Consider the following 22,720-nt stretch of genomic DNA (forward strand, 5'->3'; position numbering starts at 1 on the left):
ATATAAACAAAGTATATACATACAGTATATATATATGGCTGTGCTTTTACATGACAACCCAGTGACAAGATGCTTGCAGCACCAGCAAAATGTTATGACATCACGCATGCCATTGAGTTTAGATTTGTGAAAATTTACAAATTTGCACTATGAAAGTGTTGTCATTGTGTTAGAGAGAGTAAATGTCATGAAAAAATTTAACATTAAATATAATCCAAGTTGAAGTGTTACATCATTTTCAGCCCCTTTTTGGGCATTTGCATTTGGTAGCAGGTCAAAGTGATAAAGACCAGGCAAATTAATGTATTTTGATTCCACAGCAGAGAATGCTATGTAGTCTCTGTAAGTACAGTATAGAAAAAAAAATGGTATTGGTATTGGCAATTGGCCAAATAAGTTTTAACGTATTGGCATATCGAATATCAGCCAAAAATCCAATATTGTGCATAGGGATGGGGCCGATCCGATCCAGTATCGGTATCGGCCTCCGATACCAGCATAATTTACGTATCGGATTTTTCCAATCCTCCTGCCGATATTTCCGATCCATGATGCAGGTTGGCTTCAAACTATGGAATGGATTTCCTGAACGGAGGCGTGTCTCATGAACCCAGAGTAATAAGACCCGCCTCACATTCAGGAAATCCATTTCATAGTTTGCAGCCAGCTACAACGTGAGTACTGAGTTATCAGCACTGTGGCTAACAGCTAACAAACTTTTCATCAAACATGTCTGCTGTGTGGAAGTATTTTACACTAAAAACACCACAAAGCAATACAGCAAAGTGCAATGTCTGCAGAGCCATACCGCCACATTAAACCACGTTAAAGTTAGTTTTACGATGGACGTTCGAGCTCCGTGGCTTCAGCGGAGCGCTACTCTTTGCTAAACCCGGGGCAGCCAACTCGACCCCGGTCAGCCGCGTCCAATCTGCCCCGCTCAGTCTGCCCGTCTCTGAGGAGGGACAGACTGAGCAGCTGCCCCAAATCAGGCTGCCTGCTTCGGATTGAACAAGAAGAAGACATCGCTGAAACCATGGAGCTCAAATGTTTTACAGAGAAGTTGCTAAACTTCATAATTAATGACCAACCACTATCAGTTGTAGAAAATGAAGGATTTCACAGCTTGATACTTGCAGCCAAGATATAGTTTACCCTCCAGGAGACATTTATCAGTACGACTGTAGACAATCATTAAAAACATATTTGAAATATATATATATTAAAAACATAAACAGCTACATTATAAAGTGATGTAAAATACTAAAAACAGGAACATGTCTGTTGGTTTATGTCATGAATATAGCAGATGTTTGAAGCCATTTAACATTTAATTTAATTCATTTATTCATTCATTTAAAAGAAACAATAAAAAAAAAACACGGGCAGCACGGTGGCGCAACTGGTAGAGCTGCTGCCTCTCAGCGAGCAGGTCCTTGGTTCAAACCCCGGTCCAGGGGCCTTTCTGGGTGGAGTTTGCATGTTCTCTCCGTGCATGTGTGGGTTTTCTCTGGGTACTCCGGTTTCCTCCCACAGACCAAAAACATGCATGTTAGGCTGATTGGTAACTCTAAATTGTCTCTAGGTGTGAGTGAGAGAGTGAATGGTTGTTTGTCTCGTTTGTCTCCACGTGTCCCTGTGATGGACTTGCGACCTGTCCAGGGTGTACCCCGCCCCTTGCACAGTGATTGCTGGACATGGGCACCAGCGACCCCCATGACCCAAAATGGAATAAGCGGGTAAAGAAAATGGATGGATGGATGGATGAATAAAAAAAATCATCCAAAAGAAAACATTGAATGAAAAGAGTGCAGAAAGAAGAAAAAAATTTCTTATATCTGCCCCTTATTTAAAAAAAATATAAAATAACTTTAACCAATCACTTAAATTAATCACTTTAATATCCACTTTAAAGCTAGGAATAAAAATAAACATGTTTTGTGTTAGCAGAATTTAATTCTAACTTTAAAACTTATCCAACATTAATACAACTTACCTCAGTTTGCCTTTTTGGACATGCATGAATATATTTGTACAAATTGTACTTGAGAGGAGATTATTACAGCCTCATATAAAATCAATGATGATCATGATATCGGAACTGGATCGGTATCGGCCGATATTCAGACGTAGGTATCGGGATCGGATCGGAAGTAAAAAAAAAAGTGGATCGGTGCATCCCTAATTGTGCATCTCTAATTTCAACCACTACTTAGTATGAGTTTGATTAAGAGCCACGATTACAAATACAGGAAGTAGTAACACTGGAAAATGGATTCAGCTTTAATCAGGAAGCTTTCAGTTCCACAGGAGAGAGAAGCAGGTTGAGCCGAACCACAGCAAATAAGAGTCACCTGTCCCAACGGTCTGAGAATCAGGGTGTTGAGGTGAAAAAGTGAGGCAAATGTTGTTTACAACAATATTTATCCAAATAAACTGACCTTGAGCCTAAAAATGCAGAGACAGAACAGACCCTGTGCATTTGTAATAGGCTTTAAAAACTCCCTAAATTTATTTTTAGTCATGCCATTGACGCTATCGGTTAGGAAAACAGCATAATACGTGGAGGAAAATGTTGGAGCAAGAACAGCAGCAGAAAGAGATAAAAAGCTGTGAAAAGTCAAAGTTACAAGTCATGAGGTTTTAGTCAGATAAATGAGAATTATAAAAAAGAGAATAAAGAGCTGATGAGAAGAACCGAAAGGAGAGAGAGAAAACGACTTTCTGCCAATCAGTGCCATAATCACACTTTTCCAATTTCCTCTTTATGTTATAAAGTCTACCACCCAGCTATAGGTGGGACTGCCTCACTTTAGGTTTGTGTGTAACGCAGAAAGAGTGTGTGTGTGTCTCAAAGTGAAGGGCAGCTGAGCGTAAAATTGGGTCCAGATTCATTAGGTTCTGTGAGCTGAGCTGCAGTTGGTTTAAGTGATACATTTCCTCTGGAAGTGGAGGTGCGGAAGTGTGTGGGTGGATGGGTGTGTGAGGGGGGTCAATCGCGTGTTACGGGTCTTTTTCTCTGTCTCGCACACCTGTGCACACATACGTACACACAGATTTGCACACAAAGACAATTCGGAGGCCTTTATTCTATTTCCTCCCTCCTCTGTCTCAGTGGTGAGTGACACTGTAAATCTGAGCCAATTTCCTCCTCTAATCATCATTAAAAAGCGCAAATTACTCCACTCTCCATTAAACACTCCCACACGCCTGCTGCTGTTAGGAGCTTTGCAGCTTTCTCCGTGTATGGCAGGATGGGGAAGGCCTTAAAAATGCTCTCCACAGCGCCACTTTATCTGTATTTATGGGATGAAGTATAGAAACCGTCCTACGACAATTAACTGAAAATAAATTTCTGAATTGTTTAACAACGAGACTGAGCATTTTAATCTAACAACTTTACAGATACCGAGGGTGGAATGTGACAAAATTAAATAAATAAATGCCTGCACGAGCGCCATGAAATAAATACTGCAAATACACAGTGAAACAATTAACTCTATTTTTAAATTTAAAAAAAAATCTTGAAAATGACATTTCATTATGTCTTTATTTAAAAGGTACCATATTTTTCATTGTATAAGTCGCTTTTTTTTTTTTGCCATAATTTGCATGTCCTGTGACTTATAGGCCGAAGCGACATATTTATGGATTTTTTTCCATATTTATAAACCAGTTGCTGGCTGAGATATGACCATTTTCATTCATTCTGTCGGAAAATATTGAACTCTACCATTTTTCAGCCGCTAGATGGCACCAGAGTAGTAGTAGTAGTAGGCATGCCATTGTATCATGTAATAGGTAAACGTGGCTATAATGACAAACTCAAAAAAGTTCAAGACAAAAACAACTGGACTTTATTTATGATGTTTTATACTTTATTGTTTTTGTCTTGAACTTTTTTGAATTTACCATGTCCTGGATGATTGAGCATCTTCACCAGCTATTAATGACACAAACGGCTTGCCATAATCCTCCACCTTCGCTCTGCTCGCTGCTTGGAGCAACCTCAGCTTCATTTCGCTGCACTGCCCCGGAAAAATGCAGCTAGTTTGACCATTAAAGTGCAGTTATTAAGTAAAAATTCAACTGAGACACACCTTTGCTATAATTTCGAGCAAACGAATAATAGTTTTAGGTGCTTTTCTTGTTGAATGTTGAAAAAACGAGCAGCGTTCTTCCTTCTTTTTTCCTCCCTGTCTGCACGCTCCCAGAGCACTGAGGCAGCAAAAACTTCTGAAATCCAGCTGATTTTACCGTTAAAGTCCTTTTATTAAGCAAACGTTAGACTGAGACACACCTTTACTATAATTTTTAGCTAACAAATAATTGTTTTTAAGTGTTTATCTTGTTAAAGTCCTCCCGTGCATGCTCCCGCGGCCACCATTTGGCAGCCAATCGATTTTTGGCACAACACCAGCCCATATTTCCAGCTTCTCAACAGTAATGCGTAACAAACGCATACGTCAGCTGTGATGCATAATAGGTGCAACGTATACAGTGTAGGGACAGATTTATGGATTTTTCTACTTTATTAGACATAATTGGACTGATGCGTTTTTTAGGGATGAGCAACGTTTACAGCAGAAAATATGGTACATTTATTTATTTCATGGGACTTTTAATCAATTAATTGTGTATTTAATAATTTAATTGTATATTTAATTACTTATTGATGTATTGAATAGTTAAATGATACATTTAATTATTATGTATTTATTTATTTAATTTTGTCACATCCCACCCTCCATATACAAGCACATAATATTTTTAATGAATATTCTGCTCACCTTCGGTTACAAAACAGTGACTGACAGATGTTGGTTTTAACTGAAGCTACAGTTTCACGCTACAAGTTGAACTAACAAGAAGAAACCAAACTCAAGGTCAATGTGATGACCTTCAGCAGGATGAAGGCTATGGAGCAGCAATCGTGAATTAGTCAGATATGTTGAGCCCATTTGGATATCAAGAATGTGGCTCTGTTTGAACATAGCTAGATCAACATGATGGTTTATAATTCTGTGCAAAAGACTTTAGTCATTGTTTTTTTTTTTTTTTATATATATATATTTTGCCTCCATAAAGCCAGATGGTTTTGTAATCTAATAAAATGGCCTTGATCAGTCGTTCCAAAAATTTGTTGAAAGTCTATTAAGTTTTTTTTATTTTTTTTATGAATCCTGACATGCACAACCATTCTGTTAATGTATAATAACTTCCCATCTTAACAAAATAAGTGTCCCATTTAGCCTGTGTTCTGTTTTTAGTCAGAGCTCGAGGCATCTGATTGGATCAGCGTGTGCACACCACATGTGAAAATATCAACAGATTAAATAGAGAATCTGGTCTAATCTGTATCTCCATTTTTTTTTTTAACTGAGCATTAACTGAGTTTATTTAGTGGAGAAAAAACAAGATCTTTCCAAGTAAACTGTAATTCCTGAGTGAATTATAAAAGAGAAACATGACACAAAGTATATTTTGTAGAACATGCCCTCCTTTGTTTGCCAACAAATTATTCTTTTATCTTGATGTTAAAAAATGCTCTGGTTATGTTTATGCCCAGTTATCATGTGCAAACAGTACAACTTTGTGGTGTTTTAATTTAAAAAGTATTTTATTACTTTATTTATTTACCAGTAAGAATGACATACAGTCTGGCCTTACCATATAAAATAATTAAAAGAGTTCACCTGTTCATAAATAAATATAAATTTTACTTTGATGTCAGTAGCAGAATTGCAGTTTCCAGACTAAGGTTGATGATGATGATTTTATTCTGAAAGTCTTGCTTATTGCTTGGCTGCAAAACTATTATCACAAATCTCATTTTAGCTTTATGTTTTAAAGCCAAATATAGCTCCAGTGTTGTACTGGTGGTCCCAGACTGAAATATTAATGCCACAGAGAGAAGAATATTATTAAACTGGTTATAGTGGGCGGAGGGTGGGGGTGGTTATGAAACCCAGTTTTTCATCCTCCCAGGAGTACCTGTGTTTATAAAACCCAAAACATAATTTCAACAGATCTGTGAGCTAAATGTGTCGTTGCATTCATTATTTTGATCCAGCACTTAGAAAATGTATAATTTTTAGATTTTTATTTTTTGCTACAGGAATTTGCACAGATTCATTCATTCATTCAACTTTTATTTAGGCAGGTAAATCTCGAGCCTCGAGAACTTATTTACAAGAGAGACCTGATTTCAACAAAGAATGACGACAACAATGGACAATAGGGACAACAATAGACAATTATAAAAAGGCATACAGATGTGGGTTTTTTTTGTTGTTGTTTGTTTTGGCAAAAAAAGCAACAAAAACAGCTAGATTCTAAGGCGAATGTAGAAAACTAAAAAGTTAATGGTGACCAGTTAACCAGTGAATACAGGGTGCAGTGGTGGGTACGATAATCTATATAAAAAACACTTTCCTTTAAGCCTTTTACAAAAACAAACTGAGAATCTGCTCATAGCGTAATTAGAGATGAACAAATAACCAAAATAAGATACCTTTTCATTTTAACGTGCAGATCATGTTTCATTTCATTCATTCGTTTAAAACACACACTTTGTTACTGGTTTCCTCCGTTCGGTGCAGGGCGAAGTGTGTAAAGGCAAAGCCATTTTGCAAACAGATGGAGAAACGATTCCTATCTGTGCCACTCGGACTGTGGAGGTGTTTGAGCCACACTTCAACTCTCTCCTCCTGACTCTTCAGCTCCCTCAGGGAGAGCCATAAAGAAGCGTTTAACTCTTAATGGAGAGAAGCCCATCTGAGCAGAGTGCAGCTGTCCCTTCATTAGCCTGTGTTTGCTTTCACAGCTTGTTTGTTTGTTTATTGCGTGTTTTTGCACCTGCAGCGCAGACACTTAGGGTCGTGAGAAAGGTTCAGGGGTTCAGGAGAGGATGTGGTCATGGTACGAAGCAGGAGACTCTGGAGGTGATCCAAATGGAGACCGCTCTGTGAACAAGAGGATAAGATGCAGGAGGTTTTTTTATTTCTCATAAAATGTAATTGTTGTGAGGATGGCATTATAATTAAGTTATTATTGTCAACTCACAACCAGGAGGTCTGAACTGTGACTTTATAGTACATGTTTTTTCTCAGTCCACATGTTTCTTACTACAGAGCAGAAACACATCTTAGGTTAGCTGGTGACTAAAGCTGAAACTCGTGTTCTAGCAGTACAGAAGTATAACTACCGTTGACATATATTTTAAATAATTAGAACAGTTTTGCTGGAATACACCATCAAAGAGTGAATTATTTGAACACGTCTTTGTATTAAAAGCCCAAACAAAATACCGGTATATTTCACAAAGTTCACAAAGATAAAGATGAAAAAAAAAAGCTAAACCACCAATCCAAGCAGACCAGCTGCTCGTTATAAACCAAAGCCAAAAGCTAAAATTTGCAAAACACAAGCTATAATTATCAAAACCACAGCTAAAAGTTAAAATGAGCAAAACAGAAGCTAAAAGCTAAAAGGAGCAAACTAAAAGAAATCAACAAGTCTGCTGAAACAGATTTGAAAGATAGTTTAAAGGTTAAAAAAAAAAATTCAGTTTAGTTCAAATGATTTTTTTTTTCAACTAAAGTTAAATATTGTCTTATAAACATTATCTTCCAGCTTGTTCCAAAGTCATGTCGTGGGGACAGCAGCTTGAGCAGGGAGGCCCAGACATCTCTTTCCACAGCCACCTCTTCCAGCTCTTCTAGAAGGACTCCAAGGCGTTCCCAGGCCAACCAAGAGACATACTCTATTTTATGCCGTACACGTCGCACCACCCTATAAGTCGCATCAGTCCAAATATGTCATAGCATACACTTTTCTGAATCAAGAATGTTTTGAAATACTACGATGCAAAAGCAATTAGATTGGAAAAATGCACGGAACAAACTGTAAACATGAAAACAATAATGTAAATGTTGACTCAGCACTGACACAATAATATGTACAAAAAAAATCTGCCTTTGCTTAGTCAGGTACCGTTTAAATAGAAGGAACCAAACCTGCCCTTCATCTTCCCAGGATGTCAAGTGATATGTGATAAAATTTACTTTACAGTTCCTTTAAATTAGTGGTTCCCAATCCTGGTCCTTAAGGAACACCATCCTGCATGTTTTAGTTGTTTCCCTGCTCCAACACATCAGATTCAGTGATTTCATTACTTGCTCATGTTCTGCAGAAGCCTGTTACTCACCTATTAATTAAAATCAGGTGTGTTGGAGCAGAGAAACAACTAAAACATACAGGATGGTGTTCCTCAAGGACCAGGGTTGGGAACCCCTGCAATGTTTGAAGACATATTTGTTGTGCTTGCTCAGAACTCTTCCTGAGGATGACAGTCTACTGGAGTGTGCGCCTCAAAGTGGATGTTGCAAAATTGAACAACTGTGCAAAAGTAGGGAGCTAAGGTCGTTCATGTCCACAGCTATGCTCTAAACAACTTGTCATGAAGGCTTGCTTTATTTGTCATATTGACTCTTCTAATGTTTCCAATTAAGAAACAGCACCCAACAGTACTTGCATGTGTTTAAGCATTTTTGTGCTTAAACTCTAAAGAGAAGATTAGGAACCTCTAATCTCCTGCAGGTTGGTGGCAGGGCCCAGTGTGTGTTTATGTGTGTGTGTGTTGATGTGTGTCTGTGTGTTCTTTGTGCAATGATAACAGCTACTGTCTGATAAGCAGCAGCTTGTCTCTCCGGTGAGTCAAGATCGGTTAGGTTACACCGCTGCTCACTTCAGCCTGTACATGTACAAGCTGCAGCAGCAAACAGCAGGAACAACCTTTGAATTCAGCATCCGAGGTTCAGAACTGCGGGCTGACGGAGGAAAACGAGGAACAACACGGCACACGCTTCACCTCTGGCTCTCTGTCTTTTCTCTTTCCACCCCTTCCTCTCTGAATCCTCTGTATATAATTCAGTAGCAATTTTGTCCCTCTATTACTTCTGTCCTCCCTCCTCATGGAGAGACATGATGAGATATGACATTTCATTTAGGCTCCTCACCACCTGCCTCCTTCACCTCCAAAGAAAAATAAATAAATATTTCATTAGCAGACTCAGGGAGAATAGAGATGCGCATGCACGGTTGCACCGTGCAATAAAACAAATAAGATGCATGCTGCAACGGCTGGGGGCCACCAATGCATTTACACACTCATGCTCTTTAAAGAGACCCCCAGTCATTAAAGAATCAGGCCTGAACGCCTCATCTACATGAAGATACGTGCAGGTTTTGGTGCAAATGCAGTAGGAGCAGAACAAACCTTGTTATGCAGGCTGTAATATTGCACTCCCTGTTTTTAAAAAAAGACGACGCGGATAAGTAATGAAGATAAGGTATCTCCCTCTGTACCTCCTATCATCCTGCCTCTCTCGTTAGACTTCTTTATCATCTCCCCCCACTCTATTGCTTTCCCTCACAATCTCTCTCAGGTCTTACCTAGAGACTCTCGGCTTTATTGTCTTAATTAAAACAGAGCCTGTTTAATTATTTTAATCCACACTACTGCACAACAGGGACTCCTGAGGAGATGGAGTGCAGAGAGGAGGAGGGAAAGGCTGGCTGAGAGGATGTAGTGTGTGTGTGTGTGTGTGTGTGTGTGTGTGTTGGGGTGGGTTGGTCCTGACATTTCAAATTAAACTCTTCAAGTTCAAAAGCAAGAGTTCTTATCGCTTTTCCTCTCATTCATTTTCCTATTTCTGCCCTCCTCTCCCTCCATCTCGCCACCAGTCTGCTCAGCTCCTACTGATCTCCTTGTCCGCCGCCGCTCCTCGCCATCTTCCTCCTCCTCGTTTCCTTCCTTGCTTATATTCTTTTTTTTTCTTCCTCCTCCTCCTTTTCACTACCTTTGAGAGATTAGCAGTTTGAAGAACAGCCTTGCTGAGAGCCTCTTTTTTTTTCAACTCCAGGACATCAAAAGGATCGTGATTATTACAATACCACATGGAGTCGTGTGCATCTGGAAAGTATTTTTTATACTAATGTGCACCCACATGCATATGGATACCTTCACCTATCAAACTTTCATTTACACTTGAAGACACAATCACAGCAAGATTGTTTTATGTAGTTCACACCTGTTATTCATTGTTTGAGTGATTATTTCAGTCTAAACATTTGGTCAGGGACTAAGCGTATGACTGAATAATAATTTTTTTTTTCCATCGTTCCCATTATTATTTATTTCCAAAAACATTGCAATTATAAAAATTAGAATGCTTTTATCAACTAAACAAAGCAGTGTCTGCATCACATTACATGCATTGTGTCATTGCTTGAACACAAGAAACCAAAGTGAATATCAACTTTAATATGTAAAAAAAAAAGGTCAAGATGCAATAAGACAATAGATACAAAATTAACAGGGAACAGGTAGTGAGCAAACAGTATGATGAAACAAGACTGAAAGTGAACTGGGAATATAGATATGCTGGGAGAGCTGAGTGCAGCTGAAGCTAATAGGCAGATTAAGAACAGGTGTGAAAGATCAATTTAAAACATGGCTGACTGAAGATTATGGTCAAAAACACAAAGAGGAACATAGAGACAAACATGCTGAACACAAATATTCAGAATTCATAGTTTAAATGAGGTGTTACACATTTAAAACTGTCTGATTCTACTCAAAACTCAACTTTTTAAAAAAACATTTTGGCATTGTAAGTGACCAATAAGTAATTTGTATCATTCAATACTAAATGTGTGGGTTTGTCTATTTGGTGGCAAAATAGGTGAAGGAACCTGTCAAACTGTTTAATATTTGAAGTCGATCCAGTTCAAGCCGACACAGCTAACTTAAAAGAGCCAACATAATAAAGGTTATAGCTCGGTCATTTTTATAGAAATTGAGCTTAATTTTATGTGTTGTTAGATGAAAGTCATCCCCACAATGTACTTTGATATTTCTTATACTTTGGCATTTTTTCTATCATAACTTCATAACTCTTTAGAAACAGTGAGGTCTTGGATGTGAGTTTGGGTCTGAATTAAGTTTGTATTCCAAATCTTTGCAACATTAAAGTAAATGTGCCTTTTGCCCACATCTTGATGTTGCCGGCACTGGGAATTGAACTGGCGATCTTTCGATCACAGGCCCACCTTCTCTAACCTCTGCGCCACCACTCCCCAAGAAGATAATAAAATATATTTTTGTTTATTTAGCATTTTATGTATGAGGACAAATTGAAAACAGGAAGTGTGATTAGCTGCAAAGCTAACTGTTAGCTTGTGACAATGAGTCACATTAGGACTTTCACAGCACGTTCATGTTTTCATCCGTTCATAAAGATGTTGGACAGAACTCCTGAAAACAGTGACAAAAACAATAAACCAGTACCAGGTGGTAAAACAGTGAAATAGGTGCTGCTGATGAAGAAAGGAATGCCTTTCTTGCATCATCAGAAACCTCCCAAAACTAACATCTGTCTATGGAAGCTCAACAACACTCTGGCAGCTTCATCAGTTCATAGACATGAGGTTCTAGGGGTTCAGCTCTTGGACGAGCCCCCAGTTTGTTATGGCCTGGCTCAAAGATCATAACAAAAAAGGATGCAAGGATTGCTGTAGTTTAACAAAAACTGAACAGAAAATATGAACAAAACAACATTTGAGGCTGTCTAAGTAAGAAAAACTGTGAAGCGCCACTCTCTCAGGACGAGGCAGATCTTAAATGGAACTCCACTGAAGACACTGGCCCTTTGCCTCCAGTTCCTAATCGACTCCCAATCACTTGGGAACCTGAAACACACAGACACCACTGCACACACTCGCTCACAAACAGGATTCCAGTGAAAAAAAGGGCCTGAGGTGGTAACAACACTCACGTCTCTTACACACGACTTTGACTAAATTAAACAAGCGCAAATGATGTTTGGAACAAAAGATTTGTACTTAATGACAATTTATGCTGCAAACTACAAGTCATTCTACCAAACCGACTGTTTCAGTCTCTATATGTGAGAGAGAGAGAAGGTCTGATGAGCGTTGTCTCCTGTGGTCTACTAAAAAGAGGAGGTGAGGATGTAGGGGGAGGCAGGGCGAAGAGGACCAAAGACAGACAGGAGATGGCAAGGATGGACGGGCAAGAATAGTGAGAATACATTACATAATTTCCACTCCCACTTCTGCATTTTCTTCCTATTCCCCATCTGATTAGTCTGACCTTGATGCAGCCGCAGCCCGGCCTGCTCCTGTTGAACTCTGGGTAATGAAGCCAGCGTTTACAAATTGAGAAATAAACACCTGGCTCCCTGGGAATGGTAATAGGCCCTGTCTCTGCTCCATGCCCATTCACATTTCCACTGTCCTTCTGGCGTTGTCACCCTCAGTCCTCCTCTCTCACTTTCATTTCTTCCTCCTCTCTCATTCCCCCCCTCCCCAACAGATGCTCGATCTGTTTCAGTGGGGAGTCTAAACTCCTCAGATTTCCAGTTTACCTTCTGATTAAGGAGTGAGTTGAGCGTTTCTATTCCCTCTGTCTCCCTCCTCCGTTCCATCCCTCATTCATGTGCTGCCACGGTAACTAGCCTATTATCTGACAGTTCCACTCCACTGACCTGCCCAATAACAGCTTTCACATCCCTATAAATGCCCCTGAGAGAGCAAGAGAGAAAGACATGAGAAAAAGGAAAAAAAAATAAAAAAAACGACAACGTGTGAGCATGTGTGTGTGTGTGTGGGTGTGTGTGTGTGTGTGCATCAGCGTATAAACCCAAGAGATTGGCCTCGTGTTATAAACATTTACGCCGGGCTAACAGATCATCTCCAAGATCCGGGATTGGTCTGTCTTCCCTCCCCCTGTCCCCCTGGCGAATTGAAAGCCAAAGATTAGCGAGATGATAGCTTTTCAGATTGGCAAGGAAACACAGAAATGACTTTCACCTGGTGAGTTTACAGAGGTTAGACTGGGACAGTTAAACAGCAGATAAATTGATGGTTCTCTCATTGTCTCCAACGGCACTGTGGCTAAATCTATTAACCATCAATAAACCATTTCGGCTGCAGCAGAAAGGTGATATAATGGATGAGGGCAAGAAAAGCAGGAAAAGATGGAGGACAAATTACAAATGTAAGGAGAGCTGAAGATAGAGCATGAACATGAAGTTTTACATGATCGTTTTACTATAATAATAACAAATGCTTTGAGCACAGACATTTTAATGCACTTTAAACGCACAAGTCCAGTTAAAGGTTTACTGTAATAACAGTATATCTTGGCAAAGTTGTGAACTGTAATCACAACAACGCTTTGAGCTAAATGCTCATGTTTAAATGATAATATGCTTATTTGTGATATTGGTTACACTTAAAATCAGTTCATCATTTTATCTGAAAATGCATCTGAAGTTTAAAACCTTGAAGGAATGCATACCACATGCTGCTTTGCATGCCAAAGCTTTAAAACGAGATATTGTTATCAGTTAGTGCTCAGAGTAAGTGTTGAGGATGACTTAGAGCAGGTGACTGGTTTTAAATACCTTGGAACAATAATTGACAACAAGTTGACCTTTGAGCCCAACACTGACTATATTTACAAAAAAAGCCAGACATTGTCTCCACCTTCTGTATAAGCTGAGGAGCTTTAATGCAAGCAAAATTACTTTGCAGTTGGTGTACAGGTCACTGGTTGAAAGTGTTGTTTCATTTAATATTGTCTCATGGTATGGGAACCTCCTAGCCAGAGACAGGAACAAGTTGTCCCAGGTGGTCAGACAAGGTAGTAAAGTCATTGGTCATCAACAAATGACACTTACAGACCTGTACAGTCAGGTTCTGAAAAAAAAAAGGCAATACAGGTTTACAATGACCCAACTCATCCACTGCAACCATCATTCAGGTTGGTACCATCTGGTAGAAGACTGCTGGTTCCTTTAGCAAAGAAAAATACAAAACGTCATTTGTTCCCTCTGCAGTGAATGTACTTAACAAGGTCCTATTTAAACGCAGCCTCACATAACAAACCACTGTCTGCTGGAATGTTTCCATATTTTAATGTATCGTGTATTTTAGAATGGTTTTAACTGAATGTTTTAAATTGATTTAGCAAAGCTTGGTTTTAAAGTTTTTAAAGTTTTTTTAATCACATTTTTATTGTTTTTATAAGCCAGATGTCAAAGACAAATCTCCATTTCATTGAATGTTATGGACAATAAAGTTGAATTGATTGATTGATTGATTGATTGATTGATTGATTGATTGATTGATTGATTGATTGATTGATTTATTGATTGACTCAGCTACAACACCTAAGATTAGCTCAATTTCTGTGGAGTTACATCCCGTTTTGTGTTTTCTATGTTCACTTAGCTATGGCTGCAATCTTGAATTGAGTCAACTTCAAATGTTAATTAGTTGTAGAAGAGCCTCTAATCATTATGCTCTGAGAGTTTCATTGTAACTTCATAATATTTCTGGCAAAATTATTATGACATTCCTTCTGGTGGTGCCCCATGCTGCACCTGAAGTGCTAAAGTTAGCCTCTGTCTTTTGTCTTTTGTAAATAAAGCTATGCAATGCTATGCTATGCTATGATATACCATGGCATAGCATGGTATGGCACGGTATGTTATGGTATGGTTTGGTATGGTATGATACAATATGGTATGGTATGTATGGTTTGGAATGGTTTGGTATGGCATTGTATGGTATGGTATGGTTTGGTATGTTATGGTATGGTATGATATGGTATGGTATGGTATGGTATGGTATGTATGGTATGGTATGGTATGGTATAGTATGCTATGGTATAGTTTGGAATGGTTTGGTATTGTATTGTATGGTATGGTTTGGTATGGTATGGTTTGGAATGGCATGGCTTGGAATGGCTTGGTATGGTATTGTATGGTATGGTATGGCATGGTATGGTATTGTATGGTATGGTATGGTATGGTATGGTATGGTATTGTATGGTATGGTATGGCATGGTATGGTATTGTATGGTATGGTATGGTATGGTATGGTATGGTATGTATGGTACGAATAATGAAAAAAAAAAATTAAACAAGTTTTTTTAAATCAGCAGAAATCTACTTTGGTCTCAACCCCGCTCAGACTAGCTGCTAGCTCATTGGTATAATCTGAATTAAACTTTATTTCTCTAAAATGAGGTCATTCAAAAAGCTATCTATCAGAGATGATAGTAAATGTTCTTAGCATTACCACAAAACTCCACTTTAAATGGTGTAAACTTTCTTTTTTAAATAAGTATTGTGTTAACAGCAGTGTGAACTACATTTAGAGTTAGGAAAATCACATTTCAACAGCAATGTTATATTATTCACTACTGCTTTCAAATATGACACAGCCACACACACCCAGACACAGAAAAATAATCCCTCTCTCTTGGAAATTAACTGCGTCACAAGTCCTGATTTTATTAGAAAGTTAGTAAATTACAATTTGATAAAAATGCAGTGTGTTTGTATTTCAGTGTGTGAGTGTATGTGCATTGTAATCAAAGCAGGAAGTTTGAAACACCTGTATGAAGGAAAATTAATGAGTTTTTTCATGATGATTTGACATAATGATGATTAAATGACGAGGGCTCCATTTTAATGAGAGCTATCATGCTAATCCTTCAAACTGCTGCAGAGGATTTTAGAGTTCACACAAACTTGGAAGTAAAGTTTTACAAAGAAAAATATGCACTTTTTATTATGCTGTAAAGATAAAGCCAATTAAAATAAAACAATATCGTATATAAAGTTTTACACTAAAAGGTCTACCATAATTTATAAATAATATACATGAAATGTAATTTTACACATACTTTGTACTTTAAGAAAGAAACAAAAATTAGATGAAGGCCACCATTAAATGGATCGATGTAATGCAGAGCACACAAGAACAGGTATTTGTTAAAACATGAAAAACTACATTTTACATTTTAAGTTTTGCTGATAAAAAAAAACATTCTAATATCAACAACTTTTTATAACTCAGGACTAAGTTTCCAGCTTTACAGAATCATAAAGAATTTTTATTCTTTTATATATATATATATATATATATATATCGCTCTATCTGTTATCACTATGTCAGGTATGAGTTTCAGCTACTACAACACCAGACATTAAAAAAAAAAATATATATAAATTTGTATGACTCTTTTATGATTGTCTATTGTTGTCCACTGCTGTCATCACTCTTAGTTAATAAATCAGGTCTCTCTTGTAAATGAGTCCCTGAGGCTCAATGGGATTAACCTGTATAAATAAAGGTTGAATGAATGAACATTAGCCCAATTTTGTAGAACAAGATGTGTTCTGTCCATTTTTGTATATAATAATAATCCTGATAAAAAAATCCAGCAAGTTCAGTCAGATCATCTGGACATTTTTTTGAGACGTTTCGTCCTTCATCCAAAGGACTTCATCAGTCTGAAGAGCCACAACAAACTCTTTCCCACTCGCAGCACACTCTCATAGTGGACCAACCATTTTGCTGGTGATAAGATGGTTTTGTTGCTAACCATCCAGATGACCTCATTGAACTTTGTTGGTTTTTCTATCTGGATTATTGAGCATGAAACTTGATGTTTTGAATCACTTTGGCTATGGCTGCCTGGGAGCAGTCGACGGGGGAAAAGGCGTGCCCCAGAAACCATCTCATCACCAGCAAACTGGTAGGTCCAATATTATGTGAGTGTGCTGCTTGAGGGACTGAGTTTGTTGTGGCTCCTTGGACTGATGAAGTTCTTTGGATGAAGGACTAAACGTCTCAAAAAATAAAGGCAAAAAAAGAAGAAGAAAATAAACCGTCCAGATGACCTGACTGAACTTTTTTGGGTTGATTCCAAAAGTAAATCTTATTTTTTTTTTTTTGTAAGTCCAATAACTTTAAGTTTACTTGAAATCCGTCCAGTTGTTCATGACATATTTTGCTAACAGACAGACAACCTGCACAACTCTCCTGATACTGGGTGATACAATTAGTTTTTTGTTGCGATAAAAATACATTCGACTAGTCTTGAGAGTTTTCTTTCTGAAAACTAATTCAATTATAGACCAGACTGAGTCTGACATGCTGTCCAGTGTGGCATTTCTAATCTATCACTCTTAGAGTGACATGTGCGTGAGCTTCCAGGAGAACGTTTCGAGTCTAAAGCGTGTATGTCAGAGTGCGTTGACAGTGAGGAAGAAAAGAAGAGTTGAGATCACAGTGTCTGGAATGTTTTTGAGACGCTCTGAGATGAAAAAGGTGAGAAGGGCCACAGGAACAGATTCCCATGATCCCACTTGACCTGACCTGGGCCGTGCTAGTCTTGGGTGGTGATGATGGTGAGTATACGCATGTGAAGGGTGGGAAGCGTGTTGGGATGTTAGTTTGTCTCACTCCTTCTTTTAGGGTGCGATTAAAATGTCTTGCACTTGGATTGCTCTCGTTTCATTGATCAGGCGACATTAAGGAGATAATTTTGTCTGTAATGATGCCGACATCACCCAGCAGAGGATAATCAGACAAACACAGCAGCGTCAGTGCAAAAACACCCAATCTAATCTGCAATTGCTGATGAGTGTTCGTCTGTGTGCATCTGAGTGTGCTGAAGAGGGGATGATAGCTCAGTGAGCATAATAAACCCTGAACCAATCACATATCACTTTCATCAAGGGATTATTCAACATCCCTCCTTCTAATTGGCTATCATGTAATCCCATGTCTCGTAAGACCCCTCTTTTCTCTTCGTTATTCCTTCCATCCCTTGTCCTCACCATCTACCCTTCTGACTTTCTTTAAGTGAAGCACACTTCAATACACTTTTTCAAATTGTCCTGCAGCTGCGCTTCTTTCATTTAACCTTTTTATTGCCCAAAGAGCAATTGAGTTTTTGCCCAAGTCCCTGTGTGTGTTTATTTGTCTGTACAATTAGTAAAATATCTCATTAACCACTGAACAAATCTGAATGAATCTCTCAGAAAGTGATCATCGGATGTCAGCCTGCAGCAGATTAACTTTTGGAGTCAACCCACTTCAGCAGGCAACTTTATCAAACAAAAATTTAATTTAAAGCAATGCTAGACCTTTAAAAACTCTTAATCTCAGTCTCTGGTTTTCTCTGTGATAGGAACATTGAGACCCAGCTCTTTGGCTCCACATATGTCCCACACCACCATCTCTTCCCCACATAAAACTCTTCCTCGCTCCTGTTTCTCCCCCAACTTCCTCCCTACTCCCCGTTCCTCCCTCACGTCAGGGGGAGTCATTGAGTGTGTAATCGCTTGGTTACGGTGTGTCAGTCTGCGTCTGAACTCACCATCTGTCCTCTGGGCTTCCGTCTGGGATTGCAGACACACACACACTTGCGTACACACATGGTGCAAATACACAGAGCTGCGCAGCCGAGCCAAGCTCATTCACGCCACAATATGATGACAGCTGTATCACCCACCTATTGACATGAGCTGTCAGAAGGGCAGTGACTAACATAACACATTATGACACATCCCACACACTCGGGCGGTGACTGCAGGGCTCAAACATCGTTGCAACGAAGAATTGTTCTTCCACTACGGCCTGTTCTCACTTTGTAGGAGCCTGATGTTTGGTATAGTGATGACTTGCATGTTAGGTCATGAATGTGTGAAATGATGGCAATGGTTCCCGTGCGAGTATTTTGCAAGAATGTACCATGGGAGATGTATTCGACCTCACAGTCAACGTTTTGTGCTAGCAACCTTCGTCAGAGATTGTGGTGATGACTTAAGCAAGACACCTTTTTGATCCAGTCAGTATTTAAAGTCCAAAAACTTCTTTAAAAAGTCTTCGGATGATCCAAAATGCTTCTGCCAAGTTTTAATGAGAGTTGGTAGTAGCGATCATATCTCTCCAGTTTTAGCTTCTCTCCATTAAGTCCATCAAATTCAGAATAGAATTCCAAATCTTACTTCTACAAAGCTCTCAACAACCTAGCTCCATCTTATATTACAGATCTTATGGTTCCATGTTTTCCTAACAGAGCGCTTTGCTCTTAAACTGCAGGTTTAGTTCCTAGAGTTTCCAAAAGCAGAACGGGAGGCAGAGCATTCAGTTATCAGGCTCCTCTCTTGTGGAACCAACTTCCAGGTTCTGTCCATGGACACATCGTCTGCTTTTAACATTAGGTTTAAGTCTTTCATTTTGATAAATCCTATAGTTAGGGTTGGCTTGGGTTTCCTGAGCTATTGCTTATGCTATAGGCTTAGACTGCTGGAGGGCAAACCAACCACATTTCCTCACTCTGCTGCTGTCAATACTTACTCTACCTGTTTTGTATTTGTAATTTTTTCTATCTTAACATGTGCTTTTGTTTTGGTCTTTCTTCCAATAAGGGGTACACCTGCACTTATATCTGGACCTGCCATTCTATGTTTGTTTGTTTCTACTTCCTGTCCTCTCAAACCCAGCCGGTCGAAGCAGATGGCCGCTTGTCCGGAGCCTGGTTCTGCTGGAGGTTTCTTCCTGTTAAAAGGGAGTTTTTTCTTTCCACTGTTGCCATTGTGCTGCTCTAGATGGGAGACTGCGAGGAAGTGAAGATTCAACGAGTCTTCTGGATTATTTCCTTCGATAAATCACTGTCACTAATTGGCTTTTGTATGTACAGGAATGTGAATATTTATGTACAGTGCCCTGAGACAACTTCTGTTGTGATTTGGCGCTATATAAATAAACTGAATTTAATTTAATTAATATTAATCAGAAAAAAAGGATAAATCTGTTTTTTTCTAAGCCTTTTTAAAGTGAAGACATGTGGAGTTGCGTCCAAGTAGAGATTTTTTTCATTGTTGTTGAAGGACCCAAATGCAGATATGCTGGAAGCTGGTTCAGGATCTCTGCATGGTTCTTTAACAACCAAAGCAAAACAAAGAACAGGCAGCAATGCACAGCAAGATAAAAAAAAAAAAAGGGGCAAACAGAGGATATGACAAAAACCAAGAGGTGTATAAATATACTGGAAGGGATGATAACAAAATAGAAACAGGCGTGATGATTGGAAATGGGAAACATAATGTGGGTGAGGAGCTGGAAAGGGGGCAGCTGAGAACATCTGCAGCTATGGCATCAACATGAAAATATAATACAATCAAAAACAATCAACGAAATGGCCAAAAGAAAAACATAAAAACACAAAATAAATTTCTTGCTTGTAGAGGTTAAGGTTTCAGGTCTCTCTGTCCTGACCTGAAGAGCTGAAGATCTACGGCATCCTGATTCACAGTTTAACTTATCGTTCTGTGCAACAACTGAATAATCCACTCTTGTTTCAGTTGTCGTAATGATGTTTTCTATTTATCATCTTTTTTTATTTACTTTTCATCGATATGCTACAATATTTTTTTCTTTTATAAATGAAATACTGGGCAAATGGATTTAGTCACTTTTATTCCCTAAACTTTATTAGTTGGATTGGTGTATTTTGAGCAGAAAAAGCATCAAATGAAGTGTCATATGAGCACAGAGACCAAATGTTATGGCTTCACAAGGTTCAGATCCAGAATGCAGACAGACACAAGATGCTCAAAAAAACCCTAAATCTCCATTTTCCCAAACAAAACAAAAAACCGACATGACAGAAAACTTTATCAAACTTGAGGATTGGCACAAGGGGGCGCAAAGAAACACAAGGAGGCCAAGGAATTACTGGGAGGAACAAGGAAGACCAGACGTGGCAAAAAACGAATAATGCTCAACTGGTGATTAAATGAAAACATACAGAATAAATGGACTGAGGCTAATGGGAAGAGTGACTGCAGCTGTGACTGAATGAAACCTGGAACAGGTGCAGCCGGGCGTGGCTGATCAGGGAAGCAGAAACTGACTGAGGAGAAGTGATTAGTAACACAAATAAAAGCCTGAAACATTTAAAACCCAAGAAACAAATGCAACCCAAAAAAACAGATTCTAGCATCAAATCCTATAGGCTTCGTTAACGAAGTAACGAATAATAAATAACAAAAAAATCCACTGGAGCAGTATCTGCTTTTTTTCTTATTAGACTTTTAGGGTTGTCAAGCCAGACTGAAGGACAGAAGCCTGGCTTTGTTGAACTTGCTGTATATATTAGCCAACCGGTCTTGTTTTAAAAGCATAAGCTGTTTTTTTATTTGTTTGTTTGTATTTTTTTGTTCTTGCTTTTTAAGCATATCTGTGGTTTTGTTATGATCTCATTTGTTTCTACCTGTTTTACTTTGTAATTAACACACTTGTCTCCATTTGCTCTTCACCCCTTATTGTGTATACAAGTGTTGTAGCACTCGAAACCGGTCTTGGTCTTGAGACCGGTCTCAAGACCACTTTTTGATGGTTTTGGTCTTGTCTTGGACTCAACCACATTTGGTCTCGGCCTTGTCTCGGTCTCGAACATTCAGGACTCTGGATTTTATTTCAAGACCAGTCAAGACCACAACCGTGGAAATATCACTAAATTACCAGAATATTCAGTTTATTTGTTAACATCTTTTTTAAATTGGATGTAAAACGTACTGATTCAAATCCAAGTGATAACATGAATCATTGCTAAATACATGTTTTTGTTACCGCTGTCACGCCCACCCCCTTTCACACACGTGGTTCTGTACCAGCAGAACAATACAGACAACAGAACGTAACGTCACAACCAGGGGTGAAAGTAAGCCGGTACGGTCCAGTACTACGTACCACTAAAAGATTCTGTGCAGATACTCAGTACCTGGAAGACAGGGAAGCGGCTGTCTGCAATAAGCAGTCTAAAACATGACTCAATCAGTTAATAAATAGCTTTTTATTCTCATTTCAAATTGTTTCTGAACTGTTTGTGCTTTGCTGGAGCCTCAACTCTCTAACGCAGTGAAGTTAGTTTTACGTTGGACGTAGGACATTCAAGCTCCGTGGCTTCAGCGGTGTGTTCCTCTCATTCGATCCGAAGCAGGCAGTCTGATTTCAGCTCAGTCTGCCCCTCCCTGAGACGTAATGGTTCGCTTAGGGACCGTCAACAAATTACTGAACCAAACACTCTTCAGAAACTAAAATGTATCTTTTACATCATTTGACCCACTGACACAAAACTAATGTTAATCTACTTTAATAGACCTGACACACAAGACACCATGAATTATTTCTCATTTTAAAGCATTTTCTAATTAGTCATTGGGCAAAAAATAAATTATGTAAAATTAGAAAATGCTTTAAAATGAAAAATAAATGAGGGTGCCTTGTCTGTCAGGTCTAGGAGAGTAGTTTAATATAAGTTTTGTGTCAGTGGGTCACATGACATGAAAATGATTGTGCGAAAACCACTGAATGTCTGATTTCTTTGATATGTATCTTTGAAAATTTATAAACGCCGATACATCCATTCAAAAGCAAACTAAAATTACAGTATGTAACTTTTTTTTTTTTAATAATAGTTACATAATTATGTTTTTTACATATTTGTTAAAACTGTCACTATGTCGTGACAGTACAAGACTGATAATCTGTGAAAAGATTGAGTTCCAAGACTTGAGGTCTTAGTCTCGACTTGGTCTCGGGTTAGGTGGTCTTGACTACAACACTGGTGTATACAATATACAGTATACCTCTTGGTTTTTATCAGTCAGTTGTGAGATCCTTGTGCTCACTGTGCAGTACTCCCTATTCACTGTTGTGTATGCAGTTTAAAAGTGTTTGGGTCGTGCTTCTATTCTCCATTTACCAAAAAAGGATAATTCATCCAAGGAAACAGAAGACATGAGGTAATTAAAATGCATGT

This window comes from Nematolebias whitei, chromosome 16, assembly GCF_014905685.2.
Source record: "Nematolebias whitei isolate Nwh7 chromosome 16, NemWhi1, whole genome shotgun sequence".
Lineage (NCBI taxonomy): Eukaryota > Metazoa > Chordata > Actinopteri > Cyprinodontiformes > Rivulidae > Nematolebias > Nematolebias whitei.